Source organism: Nanorana parkeri, unplaced genomic scaffold (assembly GCF_000935625.1).
Source record: "Nanorana parkeri isolate BGI_ZX_2015 unplaced genomic scaffold, ASM93562v1 scaffold164, whole genome shotgun sequence".
NCBI classification, from domain to species: domain Eukaryota; kingdom Metazoa; phylum Chordata; class Amphibia; order Anura; family Dicroglossidae; genus Nanorana; species Nanorana parkeri.
This window is the reverse complement of record NW_017306432.1, coordinates 1,513,187-1,531,661: the sequence shown is the minus strand read 5'-3', so window position 1 is coordinate 1,531,661 and position 18,475 is coordinate 1,513,187. Positions and strand designations below refer to the sequence as shown.

Here is an 18,475-nt window from a genome sequence, read left to right as displayed (position 1 = left end):
AATTAACTTTTAATATTAAAATGTGTTATTAAAAAAGAAATGTGGTGGATTGATATTAATTTGTGAAACTATACTATATATGATAGGTGGCACAGTATAGAATGTGCCTTAATTGTTGCCCACATTCTTTCATTATAATTATTTTCAATGACATATTTATTTTTTTAGATTGCTACGGTTTTCTTGTTACATAAATAAATCTCTAATATGGCATGCTGAAATCAAACATTATCAGCAGCCACTCAATGGCATTCATAATTGGTGAGGAGTGGTGAGGAGTTAGAATCTCTAACAGGTTTTATGCTGTGTATTGCCATGTTAGGTATTTGTCCTTGTGACTATTGTCACCGAAAAAGGAAGTGAGTGAAAATCCAAAATTTTGAGTTGTCATCAAAAGAGCAATAGAGGGGAAATTATTTTTTTGACAACTCCGAATTTTGGATTTTCACTCTCGGTTATAATAGTCACCAGGACAAATAGAAGGAACACATGTTCTTCTGACAATTGTCTAAACAGGGCATTTCCCTGACTTTGGTGAGATTTTCTCTCGCTCTTGTTACATGTACAGGACAGAAGGTGAAGGGAAATCTCTCCAATGGGACAAAAAAATCTGATAGGGTTTTAACCATTATCTACTCTATGCACAATAAAAAATAATGATTGTGGGTTCAGATTTGCTTAAAGCGGAACTTCAAGTTTTTTTTCAAAAATGAACCCCCGCTACCCCCACACTGCAAGGGGTAAGTGCTCATTTTGGTCTAGGGGGCAAAAATTAAAAATAAATACTCATCTGTCCCGTTTGGCTGCTAGATCGGTCCCCGCAGCCTCTTCTGCCCCGGGAGTGCATCTGTTGGAATATGTACCCCTTGAGTCAAAAGAGCATTTGTGAGGTCAGGTACGTTGGATTAGAAGGTATTGGTTTGCAGACGGCATTCCAGTTTATCACAATAGTGTTCAGTTGGGTTAAGGTCAAGTCTCTATGCACTCAGGGCACTCAAGCTTCTCCAGTCTAAGCTTGCCGAACTGTGTCTTCATAAATTTGGTGTTGTGCACAGGGGCACAGTCATGCTAGAACAGAAAAGGACCCAAACTGTTCCCACATACAGTAGTTGGAAGCATTCAATTGTATAAAAATATATTTGTTGTAGCATTACCAACACCCTTTATTGGAAACACCTGAAATCAATTATTAGGAGGGGTGTGCCCACATCAGGCATAGAATTGTAAGTGTTAGGCTGGGCACACACCTTACAACCATCGCAAGACTTTTGTCTTGCGATGGTTGTAAGGTACTTAAAAAAACGTACGATCTGCCTATGTTGCATAGGCAGATCGTACTTGCGATGATCGCAAGCCACGCCCCCTGAGGGGCGGGCTTCCGATGACCGCAATGCCGAACGGGCAGTGTGCGCTTGCGCACACCGGCACGTGCGGCTGTTATCGTACGGACATGCCACAAACCCGCCGAACATCGTACGATGCTCGGCGGGTTTTCAAACATATCCGTAAGTTTAAAGTCGTGCGACCTTACAGTAGTATAGGTCGCACGGCTTCCACACACCTTACGATCATCGTACGATCGCGGGATTTCCCGCGATTATCGTACGATAATCGTAAGGTGTGTGGGGACCCTTATAGTGAGTTATCCACAAACGTTTAGCCTATAAAGTTAATAATAATCGGGTCATGCTTGGGCTAACCCTTTAACGATAATGGTCCCTTGAAAATTTTAGAATTGCAGAGAGTGGCCCCTTTACAGCAAACTGACATATATTTTGTCAAGTCTGCCAGAAAAGTCACTGTGGGTCTACAGGCCACCTATCGATTATGGTTCAGAAATTGTCCACGAACGGTCTTTCGAACGATAATCGATCAGTTGATGGGAACCCAACGATGTTTTTTACTGTACTCCTGCCCGAATTTTCTTGAATGGTGAGGCTGGAAAACGTTTTTTTCATCGTACGAAAATTGATGGAATAGTGGCGTTTTCGTACGGAAAAAAAATCACATCAACACTGCACATGTGCAAACGAAAATCTGTTCTGTCGATCGTCGAAATTCGGTGATTTAGCATTGCTAACGAGCGAGTATCGAAACAACATTTGTATGTGCTTGATGGGCTATTTGAGCTAGAATCGAACTAGGGTTTTTGGCAGCAACGAAAATTCCTGAACGAAAATCACAGAGTGTATGGCCAGCTTTAGCAATGTTGCATTTCTTATGAGAAATCTCTTATCACCCATCATTTTCTGAGAACTCTGCACATTTACCCTACCCACAGGCCAATTTTTGGAAGATAAAGTCTGGCCTAATCTGATAAATAGTGAAGTAACCACTTTCCTGTTGTCTAGAGCATTTATGCTGGCCATATAATTTTAGATATCTCTTGCTGAGCCCCACAGGTTGAATAAGAGAAATCAATTGATTCAGCAAGGATGAAGGAATCTCCCCAGCCAGCTATTGTATTCAACTATTGTATCCATGGCTGCTGAATACCTGAACAGTGACTACATCTGATTTTAACTATTCCTCACTTTACCCAAAATAAAAAAAGTTCTGACTTTACTGTAGATATACATTAAGGGCTACTAGTTGAGATTGTTCCTTTTATAAGTGGTGAAGGCTCAAGTTCGAGATTGTTATTCTACTTCCTTTGTTATTTTCTGGATCATTCACTTTGTTCCCATTACTGTTATTCGTTCCAAGTAAAGAGCATGAGGTACACATTGTTCAGGGAACTATCTAAAGCATATTGTTGGATGACAAATGTTGGTCTAGAGCAGTGGTTCTCAACTCGTGGGTCGCGACCCAAAAGTGGGTCGCGACACCCTCTGCAGTGGGTCGCGGCGTCATGTCTGCATAGACCGGCCCATCTGCATTAGAAAGAACTAGAGAGGGAATTTGTGGTTCAGCCTGTGGAACCTCCATAATGTCAAACTGTCCCCTCTCTCCCGGCCTCCCCCGGGCTCTCTGATAAAGTGGTATGGCCCGGGGAGAGAGGGGACTATTTCCTCACTTTCGGGCCGGCGCATTAATATCAGGAGCTGCGGCGCCCGACAATTAAATTATAGTTCTCATCACATCGCCCCTCATTCTTTTCCTGCATCCCATAATGCAGTGTTCTGTGTCTGAGTCACCTATCCTAAGATTTGAGCATTGCCACATGAAGGCAATGTGCAGGTTTATGCAACAAAAGTAACAACTATCAGAAAGTCCATATTTGTACTCAAACATGCAGTGCTATGGTAAGGCAACTCTCTCAGGACAGGTGTCACAGCCATAGTTTACACTCATTGACAATGACTTAGGCCTGGTTCACACTGAGCATGGTGTAGCGCTTTTTCGGCCCTACAACACACTCAATAAATATGCCCCCCCAAAAAAATGCCATTAATTTCTATAGCCCTGTTTACATCTGAGCATTTCGTCACAATAAGCAAAATGTCTGTTGCTGGAAAAATTCGCTTTTTTTTGGCATATTACAACTAGTTTTTGGCCCCATAGACTTAATCGGAAACGCTTTAAAAACTCACGTTTGCTGTGTTTTTGCTCGTTTTTGCACACGTTTTACCCTCGTATGCTCATTAACATTAATGAATTACATTCTGCTCACAAAAACGCATGACTTAATTTTTGCACAAAAACTTGCAAAATGCGCACAAAAACCTGCATCGAAAACGCATGTTAAAACATGCAAAAACGCTGTTGCCTAGGTGTGAACGGAGACTTAATGATGAGAAAACAAGCTGCACTGACCTCTGTAAATAACAGGAGTCTTCTGAAATCTTAAAAGACCTGGCTTTAGTATGCAAATTCTTAAAGAACCATATGTTCATTGTATACAATTACAAGGCAGACAAATGAATTTGGTAATCTGTCTGAGAAAGAAAGAGAGAAAGAAAAAGTATTCATGAAAGGTAAACACATTTAGGTTTATGTCAATCATAGTATTGCCAATGGTTTAGAATCTAGAGGTTTTTTCAATATAATATGAATGTATAACACTTTCAAAAGCAATTTTGCTATGGCAAGATACAAGAAGATTTTGAAAGTCTTAAACATAGGCACAAGACCCATTACAGGAAATAATCCTAGCTGCATGGATGACAACATAGCTTTGCTATTTGTTTAGAATTAAGGAGGAACTGAACTTTGGAAGCTGTGCCCAAAAAAAAAGGCAGACAGAGAGCAAACAACTATTTCCTAGTATTGCATGTGGTCTCCCTGCAGCTGATCCTTCCTCCATTAATGGCATACTGTGCCTTGTTCTGCATTGTTGCCTACACAGGCAAGGTGCATTTTTGCGCCTCCCCGACCCCCTGTAAAAACAGGGCATTTTGACAAGTACTTGTACTTGTCAAAATGCCCCGATGTTTGCGCTATGGGTTTTTTCTTTCCACTTACCTGTGGCGCGGGAGAGCAGCGGCGAGTCAGCGCTGGTCCGTTGGGAGGAGCTCCAGGTGGGGTCCTAATTTAGCTGGCCGGCGACTGCCTGAGGTGCCGTGCTAACTATAGCGCAAACATCTGGGCATTTTGACAAGTACAGGCGGCCGCCTAACTTGCCTTGCGGTAGCGCCGGGCCTGATTGTTAGTTTAGGAGACATGTAGGTAGGGCACTGGACCCAAAAGGTAAGCATAATCCGCCTAAAAATCCTTAAAGGAGAACTATGGGGTCAGGGCTTTTCCCCATAGTTCTCCTAAGGGTAACGGGAGGACACAAACCAGCGTCCTCCCATCACCCTGCGGCGTATACTGAGACCGCCGCAGCTGGCGGCTACTGTCGAGATCCACCCAGCTGCGGGATTGACAGCTGGCTCTTCCTATCTAGAGTGCCCAGCTGTGCCCGCCCTCTCCCCTGTCCGTTACGCCAGTCAGCGCTGGAGAATCGGACAGGGAAGGGGGGAATCCCTGCAGGGAGCCGTGAGTGACAGTCATGGCTCTCTGCAGGGATAGATCGAGAAGTGTGTTCGCTCACTTCCCGATCTATTGAGCCGACCTGTGACAGTTTCATTGTCACAGGTCGGCTAGTACTATGAGTTCACACCTGAGACCTTGTAACTCTAACGAGTCACATGACACCGGGGAGGGAAAATGGCTAATTGTGCCCAATTTGAACATTTTCACTTAGGGGTGTACTCACTTTTGTTGCCAGTGGTTTAGACATTAATGGCTGTGAGTTATTTTGAGGGCAAATGTACACTGATATACAAGCTGTTCACTCACTACTTTACATTGTAGCAAAGTGTAATTTCCTCTGTGTCGTCACATGAAATGATATAATCAAATATTTATAAAAATGTGAGGGGTGTACTCCTGTGAGATACTTGAGCCAGTGAGCTGCCGGAGTTTCCGCTCAGCCGATGTGCGGCTGAAATCAGCCGTACTGAGCCGCAGTGAATAGCCGAACGTCGTTCGGCTCTGTTCACTCTGGCTCGGTTATTCACTTGGCTGCCTTCGGCAGCTTAGTGAATAACCCTGTAAATGTTCAGTTCCAGATTCATTTTCTAGGTCGTATCAGCCAAATATAGACGAAGAGACAAATGATAGACGTTGGAACGGAGAGCTGGAGAGAGCTAAAAGAAGCTATGTCAGCTCCATAACCCATCTCTATGACCCAAAACAAGATTTCCGGGAAATATATTATGACTTTACTCAGCTAAGTGTATAACTATATTACACTTATGTGAAAAAAAGCTTGCATAGTTACACTTAACTAACACTTGATAGTTTCAGAAAGGTACGATGCTGAATTGCATAATTTGAAGGCTAACTGAACTTTCAGTTTAAGTTAGCTAACTACCTTCCAGGTGCATCAAAACAAAAGGAGTGCAAAGTCCTACAGTTTGTTTTCTTTAAAAAAAAAAGAGTAGAAAACCCTGTGTCTGCCAGCATGCTGCAGAGTGTAACACTATTAATCTAGGAAAGACAGTAAATCATTTTGGAAAGGTCCGACACAGCCCCTGTGGCACCATGAGCTTTCCTGATTGCAGATCTAAGGATTTAGTGGGGTGACAATAGGGGGGGCATGTCATAACTTTGCTATGAGATCACTGACTTCCCCACAGCAACCAAGAGTCCAACTCTGCAAACTGCTGGCAGGACACAGGCTTTTCTACTCAAGCTGTGACTGCCTACCAAACTCAAAAGCATTGAACCCCTTTTGTTTCGATACACCTGAAATGTATTTAACTGATTTAAACTGAAAGTTCAATTGGCTTTTAAAAGGCGGAATCAAGGCCTGGTGCTGAAACAGCCCAGTTCTGATATAGTATTAAGCATGCTACCCCTTGAAAACTATAAATGCTGCGCAGAGGAGAAGTGATTTTGCAGTTTAAGAAGTAACAACACTTTCTCCCTTTTAAAAGAGCCACCATAGTGGCTCAGCCTGGAGAGGCAGGAGTGCTATTAAATTTAGTTTTTGTCAGATTGTAATCAGTCTGATGCTGATTTGTAATCTATGCTCATTTGGTTCCCCTAATCAGTCTGTCATCATTTGCATCTGTCTGCTGCTGGGTGTACCCTGGCCACAGAGCAGAGCAACCAATGAGAGATTGTTATGAGTGTGCAGTATGTCTCCCTGGCCAATCACAGGGAGGTGGCCAGTGGTGCATGCTGGGAGAGGAGTTAAATACTTGGGGTGGACCATGTGTGCTCTTTCTTCCTCCCTCTGGGCCCTGTCTGGGGGGAGGCTGCTATGGACTGTCTGAGATGGCTAGGCCTGAAACCTGGGGACTAGCCATGTGCTTACACTGAGGCCTGAGTCTGGAAGCCCAGTGGTTACTACTGATGACAAGAATGAATATGACTGGTGACTTCTACCTCAATCTAAATACCCCTAGACATGGAGATTACTGACTTGCGTTAACCCATAGCAAGCTACCCTAGGACCGAGGTATTTAAATTTCAAGGTGTGTTCGTGTGCTGTGGATCTATTATTAAGGTATATCACAGAGGAAACACAGGGACACCCATTACACTACTGTATGCTGCTCTTGAAGGGGTGCGCTTCACACCAATGATATAAAGTGTTACCATTGGTTCATGCAGTACATTTTTGGTTTTTTCCAACCCCAACATAGAGTTTGTTACAAAAATATTGAGACTTTTCATGGGTCATGGAGGTAATGGGACATATAGTAAACCTTTAGAGATTTCCTTACAAAAGTTGGTACATTTATCACAAATGCCTGTACTAATGATAGCTTTCATACTGTTCCCTTTGTGCATTACTTTCAGTTGCCACTAGAGGGCACTGTTAGAAGACAGGAGGCAGGGTCTGGTTTCCAAGAGCACCCCCTAGTGACAACCAGAAACAACTGCTGCACAAGAACACAAAAGTAGCACCAGCCGCTGTACTCAGTCCTGGCATCACTGTTTTACTGAATTTTTGTAGGACAGGTTGCTCTATGTGGAGCTGTCCTTTAAGTTAAAATGTCTATAGTATGATCTATGTTCATAAATAATTTTAGTATACCATTCTTATATTATCTTTTGTTATAGCATGGTGGCTACACAGATTAATTCCTGTTGGCCTCGAGGTTATCGCTTTGCACAAAATCTTTGTGAATACACAATAAAGTAAATAAAAATACATTTGGTTGCAATCAGCACCTCAATTTGATTTACATTTTCTGCATGAATCTCATTTGATTATATTATAAAAATACTTGCAATCCTCCTGAAAATAAGGTAATGCCTTTCCACACCTCATATTTACATATCCACTCCCATTATTTACATAAGCACACCCATGAGTTTAATCCAAATCAGGCAGTTCTGCAGTTTACTATTTCTTTAGATATTACACCATAGGAGTTCTTTTTGAGTCTTGATGAATACATAATCCCTTGATTAGATTAGACTAGGGAAGCACCGGTTTTACGGTATCGAGTACGAATACCGATACCCGAAGTCTCATTAAGGAGACTCACTGCCCAGCTTCCTGATTAGCCAGGAAGCCGTCTCAATGCTCTCTCGTCACCAGGTGTCATTACCCGCCCCCGGCTTCCTGATTGGCTAGGAAGCCAGCTCCCTGGTGACAGCCAATCAGGAATCTGGCTGGCGTGTAATGACTTGCCGCCCAGCTTCCTGATACTGGAGGTTCCGGTATCAGGATAGGCATCGGGAGCATTTGGACAGGTACAAGCACTTGCCCAAATACTCAGTATCTACCTCGATACCGATACTAGTATCAGCATCAGTGCATCCCTAGATATAGACTTGGAAATAGGGACAATGGGACATGTCCACAATATGTGATGGGAAGTGTCATGTTTATTACATCCCCTAAAGCTTCTGGTATAAAACTTCTAAAATGTTTAATACTATTTTGTTGAACATTCTAACCTTAGACTAAGATAGCCCTAAGGTTTTTTTTACTCTGTGTACTCTGGATAAAGCAACACGTTTACTGTTACTTGCCTGTCCATGAGGTGATTCCAGGGCTTTTAAATTAGGGAGGGTTATAACATTGTACATAGGCGTGCGCAGCCTATTGCATTAGGGTGTGTACACAAAAGTACAAACACACACATATATATATATATATATATATGTGTGTGTGTAACATACATACATACATAAACACACCTGAGGCATCCCGGATTTCCATTTGTTCAACTGTCCCTTACCTCTTCCAGCAGCGGTGCAGTAATGGAACACGCATCCTGGCAGGTGGTCATGTGAACACCTGCCCAGCTTCCCGATTGGATTGAAAGCCTGGGAAGCTGCAGCCATGCTACCTCACACTTTCCAGGCACTGAGGACTGCAGCTGTTGGCAATGTATGTTATTTTTATATGTGTTTAATTGCAAAAAATTGAACCATGCATTATTCCTAACAGCAAAGCTGACATTATAGCGGCCGATGCAAGTTGTTGTGCTCAGGGTGATCAGAAGGAGTCAGAGGGTCCTTACTTGCAGTATAACATAGTGGTCATATAAAACAGAGGATATATCTATCCCATACACAAATCTCATGCCTTCAAACGTCCTGGGTCCATGACCAGCAGTGGCACTGTTAGAGACTGAAGAAAGGCCAGAACTGCATGTAAGATACTGTATAGCTCTTTTACTGCATATAGCAATCACCGACCCACATGTCTAGGGCATGCAGGTCCTCTTTGTAAAGGCTTCAAAGATAACCTGGGTGCCCTCAAATTGTGGGCCAGCAATAATTTCTGTTTGCAGTAGAAGAGTTATATCCATTATGAAGTGCTGGCCTTTTTTTATGTGTGGTGACCAAGAAGGGTATTATACTTTCCCTTATATTGGTGATCAGTGGAGAAATGCCCCCTCATATTGGCGATCAGTGGAGAAATGCTCCCTTATATTGGTGGTCAGTGGAGAAATGTCCCCTTATATTGGTGATCCGTGGAGAAATGCCCCCACACATTGGTGGTCAGTGGAGAAATGCCCCCTTATATTGGTGGTCAGTGGAGAAATGCTCCCTTATATTCGTAGTCAGTGGAGAAATGCCCCCTTATATTCGTAGTCAGTGGAGAAATGCCCCCTTATATTTGTAGTCAGTGGAAAAATGTCCCCTTGTATTGCCGATCAGTGGAGAAATGTCCCGCTTACAGTGGTGGTCAGTAGAAAAAAAGTCCCCTTACATTGGTGGTCTGTGAAGAATTGCCCCCTAGCATCAGTGGTCACAGAAAAAAAAAGCTCCCTTACACTGGTGATTAGTGTAGAAGTGATCATTTACATTGGAAGTCAGTGGGAACTGGCCCCCTTTACATTAGCATAAAATATATGCTTACAGGTTCCTGTTAGATATTGTTAATTTCACTATAGTAGAAACAGAAGACATATAGGTATAGTACCCAATTCTCTGTTACTTGCTTTTCATGAATTTCCAAGGGAAGGTGACCCTAGTTAACACACCAATGAAAAGTCCTTCAGTTGGCTCACCTAGTTAATTCCTGACACAAAATATTTTGATCAGCAGCAATGTTTATAAAAAATGTATTTTTATGATGGAATAATTGTGATTCTGTGAAGTAGAACACAGTCTTCATATTGTGGTCATAACTGCAACTGGTTTTACTACGTGTTCACGGCAAACCACTAAAATGTCATTATACTACATTCCGCCCTTAGCTTGGACAACTGGCGGCAGAAAATGCACTGCACAGAAAGTCCCCTATCTCCAAGATGGTTTATATAAGTTTGTAAAAATTGTACAGTCATAAAATGATAACCACTATATCAATCTCATCATAACTCTACAAAGGAAAACACACATTTTATATGAGTGCAAACCTATTTTATTTTGCTATTCCCATGAAAGGGTCATAAAATGAATCATATCGTTTCTAGTTTCAGTAATTTGGGCAATGCTTCCAGTTATAGTGTTCATTGAACTATTAAAAAACACAGACTGTATGATCTGAACCTAATGACCAATCAGGAGCTGACATTGGGTAGTAATTTCTTATGTGTGAGTAAGGTCTATTTTAGAACAGATTTTAGAGAAGAACTCAAAATTCAGTCCTGAATATGTCAAGGGGATACCGGGATAGCATGTTTGTTGCACTATAAGGAAGAGATGTCAAGTGGATAGTGTGTTGGGTGCACTATAAGGAAGGGATGTCAAGTAGATAGCGTGTTGGGTGCACTATAAGGAAGGGATGTCAAGTGGATAGCGTGTTGGGTGCACCTCAGAGGTACCGAGCAGAATAGAAAATAAGTGAAAAGAATGAAAAACAATTGGGCGGAGCTAGTGGTGTCAGCTAGGTCAGCTCAACTGTTTCCTATTGGCCGGCACCTGCCAGAGTCCTCTAGTAAGTCCCGGCCAATGAATAACAACTGGGCGGAGGCGGCCAGTTATTATTGTTTAATGACAAATCAGCGGCCCCAGGTTATTTGGGGATGCTGATCTGTCATTACAACTGGGCAGAGCCAGCCGTGAGATAACGGTTGGCTCCGGCCCAGCTGTCATTTGCGTGGAGATCAGCGGCTTCAGGCAACCTTTCTCCTCGTTTCGGCTGTCACTTCGGCTCAGTCGATCCGAAGCATATGCCTTCGGCTCGGCTGAGCTGCTCGGCCGGCTTCGGCTGCTCTACGGGCTATTGTGAATAGCCCGTACAGCAGCCCTTTGGAACCGAAAGGCAGAGGCGGCTGAAAAGAGCCGAAGGATCAGCCGAAGCTACGGCTGGATCCTTCGGCTCTTTAATGAATAACCCCCCTGAGCTGTTGAGTCTGCTTTTGTTTTTATTTCAACCTTAATGTGGATCTGCTCCATAAAAGCGACTTTTGCAAGTAAGATGCATGTATAACTGGGTGAAATCTTTAACAGAATCCTTTTTTCAGGGGTAAAATAGTGATTGGCCAGGCAAAAACATACCAAATAAATCAGTCAAAGGGGGTTTTATAGATATTTCAGGGTGCCCATAGACATACAATACTTTCCTGATCTGACCATAATGACCTGAATCAGGAAATGCTTATCTCTTGTCTATGTTTACTTTAAAAGAGAACTATGAGGTGAGTACTTTGCACTCACCTCATAGTTCTAGCCGACCTGTGACAATGAGACTGTCACAGGTCGGCTCAGTAGATCGGGAGGTGAGCGAACACATACCGGCATTCGCTCACCTCTCGATCCTGACTGGGGGAACGGACGGGGGAGGGGGCGGGTACAGCTGGCTCTGCCTCTAGATAGGCAGAGCCAGCTGTCAGCCACGCAGCTGGGTGGATCCCGGCACAATTGTCGGGATCCGCTTCAGCTACGGCGTCTCAGTATACCGCGAGCTACAGCTCACTGTATACTGAGCCTAGGGTGACGGGAGGACGCTAGTTTGTGTCCTCCCGTTACCCTAAGGAGAACTATGGGGAAAAGCCTTAACCCCGTAGTTCTCCTTTAACAGGGCTCTGACACTGCAGTCTGCCTCTAACATGACAATCTTTCCCTAACATGGCAGCTAACATTCCATTTATTGATCTGGAGCTGCATTCAGATAGTATATGTTGCAAAAAAGGTAAAAGGATTATCAAAGTAATATTGGAAAAAGAAACAATATCTTATTATTTTCTGACCTGTTGTGTTCACTGAAGCAGCACCTGCGGAAATCCAGACAAAAGGAACTGAAAGAGTCTGATTTCAGGTCAAATTCAGATACTCGCACTGCTTTCATTTAACCATTTACATGTAATGATGTATCAATAATTACAGAGCTGCATTAAAGGAGTCCTAAATTTACATTATATACTATCCTGTTATATCATTAGCATTGTAATAGGAATACATACTAGACTTGTTTTTGCTAGTGCAATCAAAGCTTGCTTGAAAAATCCCTTTTCTGTAGTGAGTGCTGCCTTCTGTCTGCCCATCGCTTTCATCAACTTCCTGGATTCCCAGTGTGCTTTGTATCTCTTTCCCTGCTGCTTGATGTGATGCAATCTTGATTTCTCAAGACTTAATATCCCATCATGCATTGCTTGCAGCAAGCAGTGACTATGTCACATTGTTCAGTTGCTGAGTTGTAGTTCAGAAGGCAGGCTCTGCTAGAGTCGTGACACAAGGAAGTGCATATTCAGAGGGCTGAGTGAAATTGTGTCAGTGCATTGAGGAAGTACATTCTATGGGCATCTTCATTAGGTAAGTTTAAAAACTTCGAGAATGATATGGTTATTAGGAGTGGGACAAAATGTATGTGAATTAAATATAGAACTGCATATCTATTTTTAGTTTTTAATTTGTGTTTGTTATAAATACACAATTGAAATAAATATATTTGAATTGTTTGATGTGTAAGCATAAATCTCTTTACCTAGATTAAAGTAGTACTAAGGGCTTGTAGTCAGGCCCGGCGCTACCGCAAGGCAAGTCAGGCGGCCGCCTGAGGGCACTGCAGGGTGAGGGCTTGTCTTGTCAAAATGCCCCGATGTTTGCGCTATGTTTTTATTTATTTTTTCACTTACCTTCGGTGCGGGTAGTTCATTGACACTTCCTCCTGTCCGTGTTAGTGGATGTCTGTAACTCATTACAGACATGGACTGGAGGGACAGTCTGCAGAAGCCAGAGCATTCCACCTGTGATTGCTTTACTGTCTCCAATACAAAAAAAATAATAAAACGCACATTTTAGTTTATGAAGCAGTCATTCTTTTTTATAGAAGGAGGACTTTGCCTTTAACACTTTGCACTTTTTTTTATCGGGTCCCTCGGCCTTGTGTTATGTTATAGTACATCCTCATGTGACCTGTCCGCTATTTTAAGCTGACCCGGGAAAGCCACAAAATGCCCCTAATTTCAATGTTGTTTTATAACTTGAGGAAACAGTGAGATATTGTGAAGCATTATTCTCCCGAAACCAAAATTCCTCTGAGGGTTTCACAATGAAAAGGGTTATCAGAAGCTGAAACGAAACACAGCAAACAAGGACGCAGCCTGAGCAGTTGTAAACTGACCGGGCCTAATCCAGGGGAGACATTTTTCTGAGATCCCATTGTTGAATTTGGCAAGTGGAGGGCAGTAGTGGTGAACCGCTGAAGAAATCCGTGTCATTCCTGTGTGTGTGGGAATGTGCAGTCACCACAGGACAACCAGGGACCTTGGAGGGGGTCTGCGTCACAAGTCCCCAGATACCGCGCCCAGCTGGCAGACTGGCCCAGTCCTGATAGTCACAGACCTCCTACAATCCACGTTATGTCTCAGAACGGTTTATTATACAATTTAATTGCTGTATGCTTTTATATTCTACAATATAACTGCTCTATCGTTTTTATTTCTTGCTAGAGAGAGGTCATGTAAAGTTCTGCTTTAGTATGAGGGAAAAAAACACCCTTCTGGTCCTTTTAAAGGGCAAAAAGACTTAATATGAAAGTAATAAAAAAGAACCTCTACCTTGGTCTACATAGGTTATTTCAAGATACAGTGATATTTAAGTCAAAAGATTTTTAAGCTATTTCATAGGCTAATGAAATCACTTACAATGGATGCTGCTCCTTGATTTATAAACATTTTAGTTTCCAGCAGAATCAGCTGATCCCTTGACCGCTGGTCCTGATATTCTGTTTTACAGTGGCTCCTTTCTCTTGCAGGGTCCAATGGAGCCACCCTTGTGCGTGCTAGTAAGCAGTGTGTCTCCACAAACACGCAAGTGAAACGAATGGCAAATGCACTCAATAATTCATAACTAGCTTTAAAGCAAGGTGCATGAAAGGGCTTTACGCAGTACAAAAACCAGACATTTCACAGCACACTTACAATCCAGGCTGCAAAAAAAGGTTCACTGTCTAACTACTAAGGTTAAAAACAGAGATTTAAGTTGCACAACTTTGGCAAAATATGTGGAAGCCACACTGCCTCGTCATGGCCCCTCTGTATAGTGCGGTCTTAACTCTAATCTATGAGAGCCTCCATCTTGGAGCATATAAAGCAAAGGATGAATTGAGTGCAGTATCGTCAGGGGGTAGCCCAGCCTCCTTGAAGGAGAACTATGAGGTGAGTGAAAATCACTCACCCTCATAGTTCGAGCTGACGTGTGACAGTTTCATTGTCACTCAATAGATCATGAAGTGAACGAACACATACCGTCGCTCGCTCACTTCTCGATCATCTCCCTGAAGAGAGCAGTGACTGTCAGTCACCACTCCCTGCATGTATTCCCCCACTCCCCGCTCCGATCTCCCAGCGCTGACTGGTCACTCATGCAGCTGGGTGGATCTCGACAGTAATGCTGTAGCTCGCGATATACTGAGCTTTGGGTCATGGGAGGATGCTAGTATATGTCCTCCCGTGACCCTTAAGAGAACTATGGGGAAAAACACTAACCCCATAGTTCTCTTTTAAAGGCATAGGGACACACAAATAGCCCTGCACATGACAATGGCAGCTGAAGCCCCCAGTGTGTCCACACACCAAATCCAAAAAGTGAAACGTATGGCAAACACACTCATCATTTCATAAATGGCTTTAAAGCAAGGTGCACATGTAGTCCACAAACACACAGGCACAGCAAGACATTACACCCCCTGCTCCCTGCCCCTCCCTTCTCCAAGCTAGTAGATGGACAGCTGCTGGACACTGTTGTTCTCATTCTGATTATTGTATTAGCCATGTATCCCTTGCTGAGACCTCCATGCCTGGCCTGCAGATATAATCACTGCGGACAATCCTTATCAGATAGCTGAACTCACCAAATACCCTTTCATCCATGAAATGCTTTATTGCATGCAACAGGGCTACAGCAGACAACATGATACAGCAGATGAATGAACAGATGGTATTTGAAGGTCAAGAATGATAATGTTTCCAAGCTAGCATGTACATATGGTCCTGCCATAGGCAGCCATGACACCATGACATTACGATTGGTTCTTGGTGAAGGGCGGTACATTACACACAAGGGGAGGAAATTCTGAAAAACATGGTGGCATAACCAAAATGCCCACAAGATGGCAGTTGAATAACCAGCTATGCCACCAGCTATACATGGCTTAGGGAAAATTAACAATGTAAATTCTCTCTTCACATTAATAGGAATATTAACTATGACTATGCATTGTGTCATATTCTTACAACTGTGCTGTCTCTTGTGATCTTGTACCGGACTGGAAGTTCAGGGAAGCAGAGCTGAGAGAGGCGGATCAAGCTGTGCAGAAACATGATGCCTGTAAGTGCTTGGTGAAAAATGTATAGAAATACTTTCCTGGTGATGTATATTTGTTTGATCTGGGTTCATTACTGAAAAAAAATAGTTTTTACTTCCTCAAACTGCAAGTAAAGCCTAATGATGAGCTTTGTTTTTTTTGCTCCCTTCGGGTCTGTTAAATATATATTTGAAAGCATTTCTTAATATCTGTTTGATAAAAGGAATAATATATGCTGATCTTGCCAGGAATCCAATGCTAATATGTGTCCTATGCCCATTTCAGTTCTGTGGACTACAGAACCCCATTCCCATAGCCCTAGCACACTTCCTGTCTTAAAGTGACAATGCTGCTCCTCCATAGACACAGTAGTGAGTGATCGTTGTGACCTGGTAAGCTGCATTAAATTACATTTTTGTTTTTGACTTTAGACACAAGGTTGGGCAATTCCAACTGAGCATATGATGACAAATGACTAGGCATATATTACTTTCAGTTAAAACAGTATTTTGAAATGTTTTGCAGTTCCAGTTAGCTGATCATTGGGGATGCTAAGAAGGAATGGCCAAGCTCGGCTTTTAGAAGAAATCGATCTACTGATATATAACCCAGCTTCAGTCTACATTTTTTTTACTAGGAATGAAGCAGGAAAAGGTTTTATTGCTATCTATGCCTACACCTATACCTTCTTGTTCTGGTAACAACCCACACCCCACTACCACCACCATAATGGCATCAGAGAAAAAGGAAGTGAGGGGAATTCTCCCCAATACGAGACCTTTTCCCTTACTCATAAAGGGTAATTCACAAAGCTGCTGAAGGATCCAGCCATAACTTCAGCTGATCCTTTGGCTCGCTTCAGTTGCAGGAGCAGTTGAACCGAAGGGCTGCTGTACGGTCTATTCAGTATAGTCCGTACAGCAGCCGAAGGAGGCCGAGCGGCTCAGCTGAGCCAAAAGCATATGCTTTGGCTCGACTGAGCCGAAGTGACTGCAGAAGCGGGATGAACGAACGGCCTGCTGAAGGCCGGCCATTCGCCCCGCAAATGACAGCTGGGCGGAGCTGGGGGGACGCTGAACTGTCATTAAACAATAACAACTGTGCAAAGCTGGCCAAATGTTGGATCAGCTGAGTCGAAGTCCTTCTGCACTTTGGCTCAGCCAAACATGAAGAGCATGTTCGGTTGACCAAAGTGCAGCCGGAAGCAGCTGATGTACGGCTCATTTCAGCTGCTGTACGGCTGCAATCAGTCGTAGTGAGCCGGAGTGAATAGCCGAACGTAGTTCAGCTCTGTTCACTTCTACTCGGTTATTCACTCGGCTGCCTACGGCAGCTTTGTGAATAATCCCCATAGGAATTGTATTTCTTCTCGACTCTGCTAAAAACTTGAAGAAGAAAATAATTTTACTCTTCTAGGTAACCTCTGGTTATGCATTTGTTCATAATAAGACTAGTTTGAATTGACTAGATTTGTCCCAGGTTCATGTAAAGAAGTTTTTTTTTATTGTAGTAGTCTTTTCTACCTACTTTATTTACTGACTTCCATAGAGGTTATGGAATACTCCCCACAGCATTACATATATTTGTACTTTTCTATAATCTTTAACATCAGTCATTGTTACTGAATGGTTTGTTAGTAATGAACAGCTCAGCGGTTGTCTTATAAGCAGATGCCACAATGCCAAAGAACAAGTTATTGCGAAGGATTGTGAGTGTGCAGAATGCATTGTGTAATCTTTCCATGGCTGTCATTGGTACTTTTGCAATGCCAATGTTACAGCATCAATTTTTACAGGAATATCATAGAGTGGCAGATGACTAACTTGTTTATTGGGGGAAAAAACAAAACCCTGTTGCTCCCTGGAGCTGCTGATATCGGAGATCAGCCACAACCTCATGTCATGGAAAAGGTCACATACAAATTATATAGGGATCTTTTACTTTTGGAATGCCAACTGAATTATCTTTTCTATGGGAACAAAATTAGGGTATTTCCAAAACCCAAATTTTTTTTAAGCTTTCCCGTAAGGTTTTAATTGTCATTGAGGAGAGTTCACCTTCTCTGTTTGTCCTGATGACTGTTGTTATCGGGACTGAAGGCGAGGAAAAAAAACAGAATTATGAGTTGTCACCAGAACAGGAACCTTCCGATGAGGACACTTACAGGGTTATTCACAAAACGGTGAAGAGTTTGGAGAAGGCAGAAGTGAATAATTTAGGCCAAAATAGCTGATTTGGAAAAATTCTCCAATTCAGCTCACTTTCCAGTTCAGCTATGTTGTCCTAGGTTGTTCACTTCTCCTGCCTTCTTCAAACTCTTCACCGTTTTGTGAATAACACGGAAGTAATTGACCTCACTTTGGAGAGGCTTCCTCTCACTTCCTGTTGTGTCAGGACAGGAAGTAGAAGGAAATATCTAGATACCTCTCAAATGGGACAGAGTTGATGTTAACGAACATATTCAAACAAACAGCGTTCTGAAGATGAAAAAGCTAGAAAAATAAGATTAAGTTCTGGAGAAGCACAAATCAGTGTTGGGTTATAAAATGTTTTCCAAACTTTGAGCCTTGCATAAAGTATTTTTACAGTAAATGCATTATTAAAAAAGAAAAGAATAGAGCAGAATTTCTACTCACATTAGAGGAGGCTGCCCAACAAAACTCAGTGACCGGGTAAGAAGGGCATTAGAAAAGAAGCAGCCAAGAGGCTAACTATCCATATACAAATATAACCCATAACATACTCTTTATGGAAGAGTGATGAGACGAATGATGTCTTATGAAAAGGAGCCCTAACTGCTGAGAGCATGACATTTAAAGAGCTTACATGCTTTTAATTTAATTTTTGCTGATATCTAACTGTGATCTCATTGGATGATTA

At 42.6% G+C, this 18,475-nt stretch overlaps 1 protein-coding gene across 1 annotated transcript in view; it reads left to right on the top strand.

The window, feature by feature from the left end:
* The window catches only part of PPARG (peroxisome proliferator activated receptor gamma), a 52,343-nt gene extending 36,205 nt beyond the window's left edge, over window positions 1–16,138 (top strand). The window contains exons 7-8 of the mRNA XM_018554556.1: window positions 1,265–1,270; window positions 16,127–16,138. The gene's annotated coding sequence lies outside the window, so the exon portion shown is untranslated. The remainder of the gene's footprint in view (window positions 1–1,264; window positions 1,271–16,126) is intronic.
* Window positions 16,139–18,475: the final 2,337 nt, after the last annotated feature.